Source organism: Vicugna pacos, chromosome 11, assembly GCF_048564905.1.
Source record: "Vicugna pacos chromosome 11, VicPac4, whole genome shotgun sequence".
Taxonomy (NCBI): Eukaryota; Metazoa; Chordata; class Mammalia; order Artiodactyla; family Camelidae; genus Vicugna; species Vicugna pacos.
This window is the reverse complement of record NC_132997.1, coordinates 53,780,290-53,794,304: the sequence shown is the minus strand read 5'-3', so window position 1 is coordinate 53,794,304 and position 14,015 is coordinate 53,780,290. Positions and strand designations below refer to the sequence as shown.

The following is a 14,015-nucleotide window of genomic DNA, read 5'->3' as shown; positions in this document are numbered from 1 at the left end:
GTCTGAGGAAAATTATTAAAGATCTCTTGGTTTTAATTGGAGCCCCCATTAGAAACAGAGAATAGAGAAGAAACAACTGAGCTGAGTATTCACCAGGTTGACAAAATGAGGAAGAGCATTCTAGGCAGTGGGAGGAGAATATACCAACAAAAGAAATGGTTGACTGCATCAGGGAACCATGAATAGTCAATTTGGCTGGAAATTGTGAGAGGAGAAGAGGAAGCTGGGCAAGCATATGTTCAAAGGAAGGGCTTAAAGTCTGAAGTGCTATGGTCATTGATCTTGCGACAGCAAAACCTGTGTTTGGCTTACTGGTGTACCCCTAGGCCCTAAAAAATAATTCCCTAGCAAATAATGAATGCTCAATAACTATTTGACAAAAGGATGGCTAAATGGACAGATGGACAGATAAATAAGTGACTGGCTTAAACCATGAAGGGCCTAGTATATTATGCTAGAGTCTGAACTTTGGTCTAAAATTCAGGTTTTACTAATCATGTTGATGGACTGCCATAATTTATGAAGTGTCACAAGTAATTTGTTAGTAATTAAAGCCAAAGCACTACAATTTGCAAATGTGCAAATGATTTAGTTTTTAAACATAAATCAGAACCTGTTCAAGATTGCCTTTATAATATTACCCTCATGTTCATTCCAATATACTTTACTGAATACATGATGAGTAAAGGATGGAGTTTTAGTTAGTTCACCAGTAAATGCACATAATCTATAGTCTATCTACTCTAAGCCATGATTATTAGTAAACCACCACTGCCAAACTATCAATAACCATGGCAATTATAAATTACTGAAGCCTGTACTTCCTAAAAATATATTTTGGAATTTTGTTAAAATTGGGGTATTCTCACTGAAGTATATTAGGCATGTGAATATTATCAGTCATGTGACACTAGTAAAGGCAATAACCATTGTATAATTTTAAGAAAAGGATTGATATTATATAATCTTTGCTGGAGAAAAATCATTTTGTGACAAAGTTGAATGGAATGAATGTATGAGACCTAAGGCAAGAGAGTGTTAGAAAACTATAGGAGAGAGATGGAGAAAATCTGAGTTAAGGTAGTAGCAATGGATATGCAGAAAAGTATGATAATAAAAGTAAATAAACAGTAAAATCAACAGACATATGTATTAATCAAACATTCTACTTTGGACAAAGTGGCTTGGCTTAAATAATAGAGTCAAATATAGAGTCTGGGTAGGATGTAAAAGAGGAGATAGTCAGAAAAGATAATAAGTTTCAGATTAGACACTCTAGATTGGATATAAGGATGCCAAACTCAAAGAGGTCTGGAATAGAGGTCCTAGTTAGAAATCTTGGCATAGAGATGGTGGATGGAATGGCCTAGGGAGAGTGTGTTGTGTGGAGTTAGAAAATGAGAAAGTCCAATAGAACTTGGAGGAACAGAACAGTTTTAGGGGCTAGGACAAGTAATAGAAGCCCAAAAAGAAGGTGCACATAGAATCACAGACTACAAGTTCCTCCAATTATAGTTTCCATTACTGCAGTTTCTGGCACAGCATAGGTACTTGGTAATTATGGTGAATAACTAGAAAGCAAAAACTAGGAAGGAACTATAGAGATCATCTGTAGCAAGGCTGGGAAATAAGTTTCAGTTCAAGACTAACTGCAGTCAATTGGGTATGATTATCTAGAAAACTATGTCAATAAAGATTCTAGGTCAATAAAGGTCAAGACTGGGCTCCAAACGAAAGACTCTCACAACTACTATGTAACATTAAAGCCATGAGCTCAGGAAGGGATAAAGAATCAATCCCTCATGGTTCACATGTTGCCACCACCATAGGTACTTTGTTTTTATTATATAAAATTTAGTATACTTTATTTTTTATTTTATTACATAATTTTAACTTTGAAAATAATAAAAGTTCATTGTAACATGAAATGATACAAAGATAAAGAAAATATTAATCATCTCCACCAAACTGCTCTGGTCTCATTCCTCTGAGGTAACCAACACCCGTCAACAGAAAAACGTTTTACATGTACGCTCTCACTCCTTTTTCTTGCTCATCCATATACACGGATATAAAGGGTTTTGTTTGGTTTCTGTTGGTTCATAAAATTATTGACAAAGGAAGACACTTTGCCAGACAAATAAAATTTCTATTGTCCAAATTTATTGCTGGAATTGCCTATAATTTTATTTCAATGTTTTAAAAATATTGTCTATTATTGTTATATAACAGTATATATTTTTGTTTTTGCTTTTTCCTCTAATTAAAGTTATTCCTGCTACATTGATCTTATCAGAAACCCAAATAACTTCTGCATGGCCTATTGCAATGTACCATTTCAGTCTTTATTTTATTCAGCAGCATTTGAAACACTTGGTCACATTCCCCTTCTTGAGATTTAAAGTATATTCTCTTCCCAGTTTAATGGTAGCTCCTTCTCCACTACCTTTGTATTCTGAGCTCTAACTGTTGGAGTGCAATTAAGGCATAGTGAGTGCTCAGACCTTTCCTCTTTTCCATCTATACTAACTCTCAGCCAATACATTTCATTAACTGCCATCTTTATACTGTCCACTCCAAATGTGTATCTTTAGCCCAACCTCTCTACTGAATTCTGGACTCATTTCCCTGCTGCCACTCAGTACTCTGACTTCATTGTCTAACAGCCATTCAAACTTCACATCAAAACTAAGCTCCCTACTTTCTCCCCATCCCAAAGTATTGAAATTTGATAATTTAAAAATTAACAATTTTGCTAAATTTGGTTTGCTGGTTATTTAGCAAACTGATTGGTAACTTAGCAGTAAATGTACCTCCACTAATTTTTTTTTAAAGAAGTGATCACAAATACTATCTGAAGTATATTAGGGGAGAAAATTTAAGAATTTTATGCTCAGTGAAGCTGTCCATCAACTATAAATTAAATCAATAAACAATCTTAAATATATAAGAACTTTATAAACAGAACACTTATGAGTACTTCCTTAAAAAATTCTTGAGCCCAAAAACTCAGTCATCCAAGAGCAGAATCAAAACAAAGAACTTGGAAAGAGAAAAATAACAGTAAAAGAGCTGGTGATTTGTATAGAATTAATTAATAAATGAAACAAATAACGTTGATAAACTCTTTAAATAGATTTTAAAAGTTTGATAATTATGGCTACCGAAAAAAAAAAGGAAAATAAAATAAAGACATGTATAGAGAATAATATATCAGAAGTTAGAGGATGGGGAGGGGACCTGATAGAAAGTATATGTGTGTCATTTTTTTAACTTTCATAGAAAACCACTAATGGCTACACTGCTTTCTGGATATATGCTCACTTTGTGCTTTATAGGACACTACATCCCTGCCAACCATACCTTGTTTCTGTGACCACCACTGCAACAGTGGAGTAGAGAGCAACTGAAATAGATTCCAAACGAGTAACATTCTACTTGAATATGAGAAATACAAACTTTAAAAATAGTGTTGATTCAAACTCTTAAAATGATTTATACTTTCCATAACAATAATGGGATCTTTTATGTTCTACATTACTGTAGTATTCTTCTGAGTGAAGTCAACAGTTCCTCCAATTTTACTTCCATCTCTTTCATTTAACTCTGTAAATTAATACTTAGTATTTAAAATGCCACGTATACTGTGATCCCATTTTCCTAAAATTATATCTAGCTTTATTTTGCTTTATATAGACACATTGAGAGATGTTGGAAAAGATGTTCAAATGTTGAGAACAGTTATTTCTGGAAAGCAGAATTGGGACTGATTTTCTGCCTTTTCTGTGTGGTTTAAACTTTCATAATAATCGTATGTGATAATAGATTATAAATCATATGTCATATACAGCATAAAAGACATAAAAAAGTGATTAAAATTTTTGTCTAGGGCCTTGGTACAAACAGAATAAATCTGATAGAGCAAGTAGGTAGCTAGACATGAGCAGAGAAAGGGAGACGCAGGCCAAATGGCAGAAAACCATACATCTTGTGAACAATAGGGATTCTCGGACAGACCAAGAAAAACAGAAACCTCCAGACCAATAAGAAACCATACATTCTAGGTTGATGAGTGTCTTAGAGGCAAAGAAAGGTGGGACAAGACAGGAATCGCCACCATCCGATTGTAGCCTTTTGCTTATGATATCCCCAACCAAATGTAACCTTTTGTTCATTATGACCTCATCTGACTTCCCGATCAAGACTAAATAAGGACAAAAAACATCCCTCCTCCTCACCTAGGAAGGTGGAGCTGGGATGAAGATCAGGAAAACGACCTCAAACCCCTCCCTGCCAATGAATATTCTGCCTATTCATTTTTACACCCATATAACTAGGTTGCTAAAGAAACTCTGAGCACCTACCCACCTGCGTGTGTCAGCTCTTTCCTTGGGTGCATACTATCTATCCCTTAGTAAATCCTTGCTTTGCTTTCTTGACCTCCACGTCTCATCTCTAAATTCTCTCTGGGACAAGACAAGAACCTTCTTTCTCACTGACAACAATTCTAGTAGTTAAATCTAGCCAAGTTTACCCCTCCACCATCAACAAAAACAGAGCCTTTCATAGTTACAAATACATGAAAGGAATCACAACTACAATGAAAAGTCTTCAAAATCTTATATTTTGTATGTCATATCAAACTTGTCTCTCTAACAGTGATAGGTACTTTATGCTTATACTGGTTTTATGCCATCTACCTGTGACAGAGCCGCTGGTTGCAGCATTGGTTGAGACAACATAGCATAAAGTATTTACAGCAATATCCCAAAAGATTATAACATAGAAGTATTGCTTAATGAATGGAGAATTTTTCTATCTGTGAAATAACATGTCATGTCTCACCTCATCACATTCAGAGGATACTGTTAATGATTTTCCTTCTTGAAAATAAAAAGTATTTTTAAATGCCTGTACTTCCAAATGCACATAGTAATTAGCTCAGAACTTAACCTTTAAAATATATTCTAAAGAGTTCTTTTTACTTTGTTGTTTTGATTATCAAAGAGGCATTATTAAATTGCCTTCCACAGCTGTCACCAAAATCATATCTGTGGCAAACATACACCACACACCATTTGCATCCAGCATTTATTTCCTTTTTGTTTAAAAGAGGTAAATGTTTGAAAAACTGTCAATCTTCTTTTCAGTCTGATTTCATTCTAAAGAAAAATTAGACAGTAATTATCAGTTGACTTCACAAGCATCTTGTGTTTTTATATCATCTTGGGTTTTAAGGTCAAACATACTACTTTCTGGATCTATGTTCACTGTATGCCCTTTGGCTGCATTTCACTCACCTTTCAACTGTGTCTTCCTAGTGTGACTATTTCAGAGTTGCCAATGAGATGTTAGCTTCATTTTATTTCCATAGCCCTTGTGAAAAACAGCAGTTGAATCCTTTAAAAGCAGGAGGCAGTTTAATAAGCCTTTTCTTTATTAAAATATAGTCATAATGGGGAAAAAAATGGGAAGACCTAAGAAGCAATGAAAACAAAAATTTCATGGGGGATGAAATAAGTGCATGGTGTGAAGACATTTAATTCTAATAAGAAGGGTGAACACCCCTATTAGGAGTTTATTATTTGTTTTATCTTCCACTTAACCAGAGATTTGGCACTCCAATCTCTCTCTGTTCTAAATAACTGACTACATTCTGCCTCAACTACCCTGAAGCAGTTTTGTGGCCCTTATTAATTACACTAACTTTAGTAAAAATGCAAGTGAATAAGTCACTAGGATTATCTGGAACTTGAGGGAGAGATTTAAATTCTATATTCTACATTCTACATTCTACCCTCTATTCTCTTGCTGATGATGATGTGACCTTAAACAAGACACTTGTCATCACTTAGAGTTTAGTTCTACAACGGTAAAATGAGGAATTTAGCCTACATCTGCAGTTATTAAACATTGGGGGTTCAGAGAATCTAAATAAATGAAAATTACTAGGTCTTTCCTCAGTGAAGTGCACATATACATAAACCCTCCAACGTCAATGTCCTACAAGGTCCAATACAGTCTGGCTACCAGTCATCTCACCAAACTTAACTTTCTGACTTCATTTCCTTGTTAACTCTGATCCAGCTACACTACTTTTCTTGCTGTTTCTCAAATGTGACAAGCAGGCTCTCACCTTAGGATAATTGCACTGGCTGTTTTCTCTGCCTAGAACTTTTTTTGTTTACCTCGAAGATGGTGCTCACCTTCCCAGTGAGACATACTCTGGTCACTTTATTTAAAATTGTAAAGTACATACCTTTCCAGTACTACTGGTCCTTGCCTTTTGTTGTAAAATTTTTTCCCAGAGCTCTTATCATAATCTAGCTACACACAAAAGGATTATATAGTAGGTTTTACTGCTATCCTTCAAAAGCCTTGCTCAGGAGGTTGGCCTTTAGCTAGTAACCAGGAACTTGAATTTCAGAAGGATTCTGACATTACCAGAACTGATAAGAGTGGCTCACTACCTCTAAACTGTTTGTGCAAACAATATGGTTTATGTCAAATATGTGTTTTCCTTCAAGGAGTGTACAAACTTGGTATGTGGCAGGCAGAGAGAGCCTACATAACCAGCCCCCAGTAAAAACCCTGGGAATTGAATATCTAATGAGCTTCACTAGTAGACAGCATTTCATTCATGTTGTTACAACCTGCTGAGAGAATTAAGCGCATCCAAAGACTCCATTAAAAGGAGACTCTTGAAGTGTGTGCCTGGTCTCTCCCCAACTTGCCCCTTGTGCCTTTTCCTTTTGCTGATCTTGCTCTGTACCTTCTTACTATAACAAAGCTTAGCTGTGAGCATGATTATATGCTGAGTCTTGTGAGTCCTCCCAGCAAATCACTGAACACTGGAGTGGTCTCGGGGACCCCCAACACTCTAGTACAATATCAAATTTACTTATGAATTATGTTTACTTTCTGTTTCCACCTATGAAAATATAAGCTACATGAGACCTAGAAATTTTGTTCTGTTCACTTACATATGCCAAGAGTCTAAGAAACTACCTAGCCCATAAGGTATTCAATGAGTATTATTTGACTAAATTAATGCATACAAAATTTTGCAATTAATTTAAGGCAATTAATGGAGCTCCCTAAGGAAGCCCTAACCATTGATGCTGGTGAGAACTCCTTGCCAAGATGGTGTCTAATACCCTTAACAATTTGAATGTTCAAAATTCTAAACAAGAAAATCCGTCTATGAACTGATTTCTCTTTAATTCCTAAAAATTGCCTAAATTTAAGGAGAAGAGATAGAAGAAAGTATGTATGTTTCAGTTAGACAAACTTGGCAAACATTCTCCTCAGAATAAGTGTGACAGCATGATGTAAGCTCTGTAAAACCCTGGCTATACACAAGCTCTTGATCGAAATAAGAGGTTTTCATTCTTCTTGGATACTGAGGCTTCAGAATTAGACTCTGGAGATCCTCCTAAAGACAGAATTTTGAAGCTTAGTAATCTTGTGAGCCAAGTTAATCTAGTGAGAGTCCCACAGCCTCTTTTAGAATGAAAAACAAGGAAAGTTAAGGAAATTTTGAGGAGAAACTGGAAGAAGCAAACTCTGAGAAGAGAGCCAAGTATTCATTGAATACGTGCCGAATAGATGGGGGAAGGGAGAGAGGAATGGAGCGCTTTATTATTGTTAGCTGAATCCTCTAGGAATCAAAAAACAGTACGCAAAGCTAATGTCAGCAATACTTCAATAGAGATAAACCTTGGCTTGGGGACGAGGCCACATTTTAAAACATCTAATCTTTTTCTGGTAACAAAAAATATTGGGCAAATATATATTCTAGTAAGAAAGTTACCCACTCACAGACTCACAAAACTAAATTTCATGCTGAGTCCACAAAGGGAGCACATGAGTAGGTTCAGTTCTGGGGAACATGGTAGGAGTTCAGTAAGTGCTAGTGAGATTAATAAGTGTGCCTAGTAGGTATTCAGTAAATGTTAGTGAAGTGAATAAATATGTGTAAGACACTGAGCTATGTACTGATCATAGCCTCAGTGCAAGCCAGAAAGGTGTTAGTTATTTTCAGTAGTAAATCTAGACATATTATAGAATTTGAGGGGCATAAAAAGGCAGTCTCTTAGTCAGTGAATTAAAAGAGGAGAATTCAGATTGGAAAGAGAAATTTCTGCTATTTTTAATTAATCAATTAATTAAATAAATTACTAAATAAATTAATTAACTAAATAAATTACTAAAATAATTACTTTGAATGTAAAAACAGACACTGAGTATTTAATTTTTGCAATTTTTTCTATTAACTTACTTAGCAACAGCTTCTTCACTAAACACTTCTCTAAATTCCTCCTTTTCGCTGTTCCACCCCTCCCCCCCACACACACACACCCTACCTTTTGGTCCCATTAAAACTTGTAAAAGTCTTGAATTTCTTTATGAGGAAAATTCTTTGTGGCCCAACAGTAACATGCTGATAATATGAGAGTGATCAAAATTGTGAAAGCTCAAACACAGCCAATTTCAGAGAGAGAACACAAGCACCAATCATTAAAAAACCAAACCCTATGTTTATAGTTGTAAAGTGGCATTATTCTATAACTAATTTCTATGCTTGTCTCAGAGAATCCAAGAAAACACAGATTAAAGAGATATTGAAGATGCAGAAAGAAATATTCTAAACCCTTTACACATTGAATTCTATGCATCTCTAGAAAGAGCAATTGGAATTCTCGTATCAACACTTCTCTAAGGGAAGCGTTTCCCTGATTCCATTCTTGATTCCTACATATGACTTTAACTGCCTAGCTTTCCAGTCAGGACTCAGCATGAGTAAGTGCCATCCTAGAATGGCTGGCATGAGTCAAGAGCAACAAGCAGATCAGTGGCACCCAGAGAAAGAGAAACACACACCAGATCCCAACACACACCATAATCTTTTGATCATAACATGTTAATTTATTACCATATTCACTAGGCTAGTTTCAGAGCCCTTTTCCTACCTTGCTCTAGACTTTCTTCCTAGATGATGCCAAATATTTACATGACTTTAAATATCATCTCTAAGCTGACACCTCTGAATTTTATATCTCCAATGCAAACATCTCCTCTGGATGCAAACTCATTTACGCAACTTGATTTCTCTGCTGGGTGTCTCCTCACAGACATCTGGAACTCAATATAAGCAAAATGGAACTATTGGTTTGCTTCCTTTCCTCTACCACATACTTTAGATCTGCTCCTCTTCAAGTCCCTCCATCTCAGTAGGCAGCATCTCCCTCTACTCAGATGCTCAGGTTGATATATGTGTCATATTTGATTACTCCAGCTTCACTTCCCCACATCCACATCAAATCCACTGGTCAGGACTGTGTGATACACAGATCACAAACCTGACCAACCCTTCCTACACTGACAAAACCCTAGTCCAAGATACTATCATTTTTTTACTTGGGTTCCAGGATAGGGAGAAAAATTCCATGCTCACAGTTGAACAAAAATGGACCCTTTATAAAATTATGATGGAACATAAATTCTTTTCTTTGTCTTTTTTATGATTAATAAGACATTTTAGGACTTATTTAATGTTTAGAGCTGTTATACATGCATACATTGACACACGTACATTTTCACTGTACCATAAATGTAGTGTAATATCAAATATCAGAATTCTGATTAGTAAACATTACAGATAAACCTGAATTTACAATAATCATTCTTTCTAATTGATTTAGCCATTAGACAGCCCACAGATGTAATGTTTAATGATAATAAACAACAATATACTTAAAGTACATTCGGCTGCTACATGGACATGGCAGAGGAGTTTTACTTTTATACTTGTAAGTTGTTTCCTATCTAAAATCTGAACTTAATAATTATTTTAAAGGAAAAAAAACTCAGCCTCTGTTATTATGCAACATTTAATATTTACAGCATGATTTTACATGCAGGATACAATCTACAAATTGTACTGCTCTTACAAAATAACTCAAGTAGGTGATTCTGAATATTAAAATGAAAAGATTTTAAAAAATAAACTCAAATCATCAAATATTTCTTGAGTGCCTACTATGTGTAAATGGTAAGCTACTTACAATCTACATTTGTCAAGAAGGCATGAAATAAGCAATTAGTTCCCTGAAAATTTAAGACACCTCAAGTCACAGTTTAATGCACTGTAAATTGTAAATGTAAACAAGACAGAAGTATACTTTGCTCTCACATAAGCGCCTGGAGGTAAGGTGATCCAGGGCTGGTGTGGTGGTTCCGTTCCACAAAGTACTGAGGAACCCAGGCTATCTTCTAGCTTTTCACTCCACCACCTTATCCCCATAGTCCCAAAGGACATCTAGAGTTCCAACCATGACATCCACATTTCAAGCAGCAGGATAGAGGCAAAAGGTACATATGGGCTAACTTTTAGTAAAGTGTCCAATAAAAGTTTACTTACATCCCATTATCCTTAATCACATCTTAAAACACAATTACAGCTGTAAGTGACATTGAGAAATTTAGTTACTGTTGCTGTTGGTCATGAATCCAGTAGGATTCTGTTACTGGAAGACAAAGAAAACTCATATTGAGGGCAGCCATTTCACTGCCACATCACTCTCTTGTTTCTTTCCCAAAATTCACACTTCTGAACATCCAGTGACTAGTTTTCTCAGCCACTGCTACAGGAGAGAGTATGAAGCAGTTGTTAAACACATGGTTTCTGCAGTTAAACAGCTTAGATTTGAATCCAACCTCCAATATGTCCACATCTGTAAAACGGAGAAAATGGTAACATCTACTCCTTGAAGTTATGAGAATTAAGTAGTTTATACATATAAACAAATCTTGGCACAGTGCCTGGTACATTGAAAGACAAGCTCAATAAATATGACTGTTACATCAACTCAGTCAAGAAGAAATGGGGAAGGAGACTGTATAGTTCAAGTGGTAGAGCACATGCTTAGCATGTGTGAGGTCCTGGGTTCAATTCCCAGTACCTCCCCTAAAAATAAATAAGTAAATATACCTAATTAACTCCTCCCAACAAAATTTTTTTTAATTTTTTTTTAAAAGAAGAAATGAGGAGTAGCCTAACTAACTACAGGATAAATATTCCCTGTAGTGTCAAGAATACTCAGTGTCATGGAAGGCCTTCTGAAGAACAGAGAGCTACCATTACAGATTTCACAGAAGTGTTTTTGCCACTCCAGTCCCATTCTTAATGAAAATAAAGAGGAACTGACTTGCATAAAATTCTCTTTTATCCAAAAACTGTTCTTAATTCACTACCACATTAACCAGAAAATCTAAATACCCAGATCATTCCTAAAACCTTCCTCAGACAACACCACCTGGGATAAACTGATATTTCACCCTGCCAGAGAGATAAAGAATACGGTAAGTAGGAAAAGAAATTATGGCAAGTGTATTTGTTAAAAGCTCTTAACACCAAAGCTAAAATCAGAATTCAATATCCCTTCCCACTAGTCCTGTGAACAAAATGGTGGAATCCATACTTGCTAAAACCACCTACACCTGAAAATACTATGAGACTACGCCACAAATCAGGCAATAAAAATGATGTGAAGGGGGAATCTATCCGGCTTATTTTTTCCAACATATATTCAAAATTACTTTCAAGCCTTTATTGACAAAAGTGACATCGTTTTGTTTTGTTTTTTAAATAAATCAGGAATAGAAAAGCTACCAGATTACTCTACTGGAGTAGTGCTGCTCAGATTATCACCTTTCCCCCATATTTTCCAGGCTCTAATGTTAAATTGAAGCGCCTGTTAGCAAACTGTTTCTCTTCCTTTATCTTTCTTCTGGCACTAAATGATTAGCTTACTTCAACTGCCATAATCCAAGCTTATGAAATACAAGATGAAGAAAAATGAACAAACCACCATGCTCCCATTTCCCAGGATCACTTAGGTGCAGCAGGAAGTCCCAGGTATAAACTACAAGGAAATATCAAAAATATAAAACAATTCCCTTAGGAATTTTATTTAGAAGCTTGCTAATTTAATTGTATATCCCAAAGGTTATCTAGCCATGGTATAATAATAAACAACATAGAATTCTTGTCCAAGAAAAAAGAACAGAAAGGGCTAGTTCAGAATTAGAACAGCAGGACACAGAAGGCAGTTCTATCATTCAATTACTCAAATGATGTGACCCTCCAAACATTTTTTCCTTCCTTGCTAGCAGAGTAAGATGAATATATATCTGGTAATATCTTTGACATGAGATATGACATCTTTTCTAACCAACATAACTTCACCAACGTCACCTTCTTCCACAAGCTTTAGAATAGGAAAGATAATATTTTTAGAGAACTTAAGAACTTCTAGAACTTATTACTAAAAGTAGGTTTCATGCAGTGAAGAAGATACTTAGGGAGGGTTTCGAATATGATTTCTTCCCAGCAAATTTCACCTTTACTCCTGAATCTGAGGCAAAAGCAACTGGGATTCCACAAACATGACTATGGCATCACTGAATGAATGAGGTGCCAAGGTGAAGAGCCATTTAGAAAGAACGAAAAGTATAGTTACTTATAGAAATCTGTGTGATTCAGTCCAGCGAGGTGAAAATGGAAAAGTACATATGAGTTTAATGAGATGTAGATAAAACATTTAAAATTGGTTCAAAGTGTTCTGGTTGAACTATCTTAAATAATAAAGGATTAAATTTCCCAGAAAATCTTTGTCACAAAGTAGAATGATTTTCTAGTTCACACTTTTGTTGCTTTATAAAATAAAACCGAAAGAGCATTTATCTATTTTTTTTTCCTTAGGTTAAAATAGTATTGAAAAGTAAATACTGAGCATTAGTGGGGTTGAATTGGGAAATATAAATGGCAAACCCAAGGACTCACTGAAGGAAGGTGAATTAGGGAAATTATGTTCCTTATAACAGCTCCAGTGCTTGAGGAGAAAAAGATAGAACCACTTTCTGTAAGCTGTAGGGATGTATTTCTCTAAGATGTCCTATTCCTACACAGTAAGTGTGGATCCATAATTTTAACAAGCACCCAAGGTGTCTCTAATGGTAAAATTTAAGGAGTTTAACTGTATATCCATGGAAACAGAATTCATTTTTTTTTTTTGAGAGATGCTAACTGAAAAAACTTTCCTTTCTGCTGATGCAGCATAAAATCAGATGGAACCATCCTAAGCCTCTGGAGATCTACTCAAGTTAGTTTACCTCTTAACTTGGATCTATTTCTTTTCCTTTACAAATTAAAATACATATATTTTTTTCACTTCATTTCATATTTCATGAGCTGGAGTAGATTGCCCACTCTCAATGAGAATGTTCTTACAATCTTAATTCTGGAATTTTATTTCAGTAGCTTCCAAACACTCCATAAGCACTATGCTCACACCCCTGAAAGTTTCCTCCTATCTTTCATTCAATTTAGCTCTAAGCTACAACACATAAATGTCTCTGCATTCTTTGTCTCTTTATGTGCTGTCCCTACATACCAACTTCTCTGAATATATCCTATGATCCACACAGTAAACATATAAGTCAACAGAAGTATGGGAGTGAGGAAGAGGTTTAAGTTTTAAATGGTGGAAAACAAGAAGTAGTCTATGCATACTTAACTTTATCAAAGTGTTACTGCAACAAAAAGTGTAAGAGTGACTGCTTTCAAAGGAAAAGATTCCTAGTATGTTCATTTCCTTCTTCTTCAAGTACCAGTGGAATTAAAGAAAGAGAAAACAAACAACTATGTACATTAGTGCCTCCTTCTCTCTGTGAGTTCTAATAGTCATGAGCCTCTGACGATCAAGTAGGACTGACTACAAAACCTGATGCTCCTGAAAACCTCCTGGTTGACTCAGATAATAAGCTGAGATCAAAAGTAACAATGGACCAATACAGCATTTCCCTCCAAGATATTCTGTTGTTGCATCGTTAGATTTATAGTTACATTGAGATGTTAAGGTTTCTTGCTGTATTTTTATGGTAATTGCAGTTTGATATACATGCTATGTATCATTGACAACTAATATATTCTGTGTGCTGGTTTTATGCTA

The 14,015-nt window shown here is 35.4% G+C and overlaps 1 protein-coding gene across 3 annotated transcripts in view; it reads right to left on the bottom strand.

The window, feature by feature from the left end:
- Nucleotides 1-14,015, bottom strand: part of CTNNA3 (catenin alpha 3) — a 1,353,918-nt gene that overhangs the window by 1,105,788 nt on the left and 234,115 nt on the right. The gene's annotated exons all lie outside the window — the stretch shown is intronic.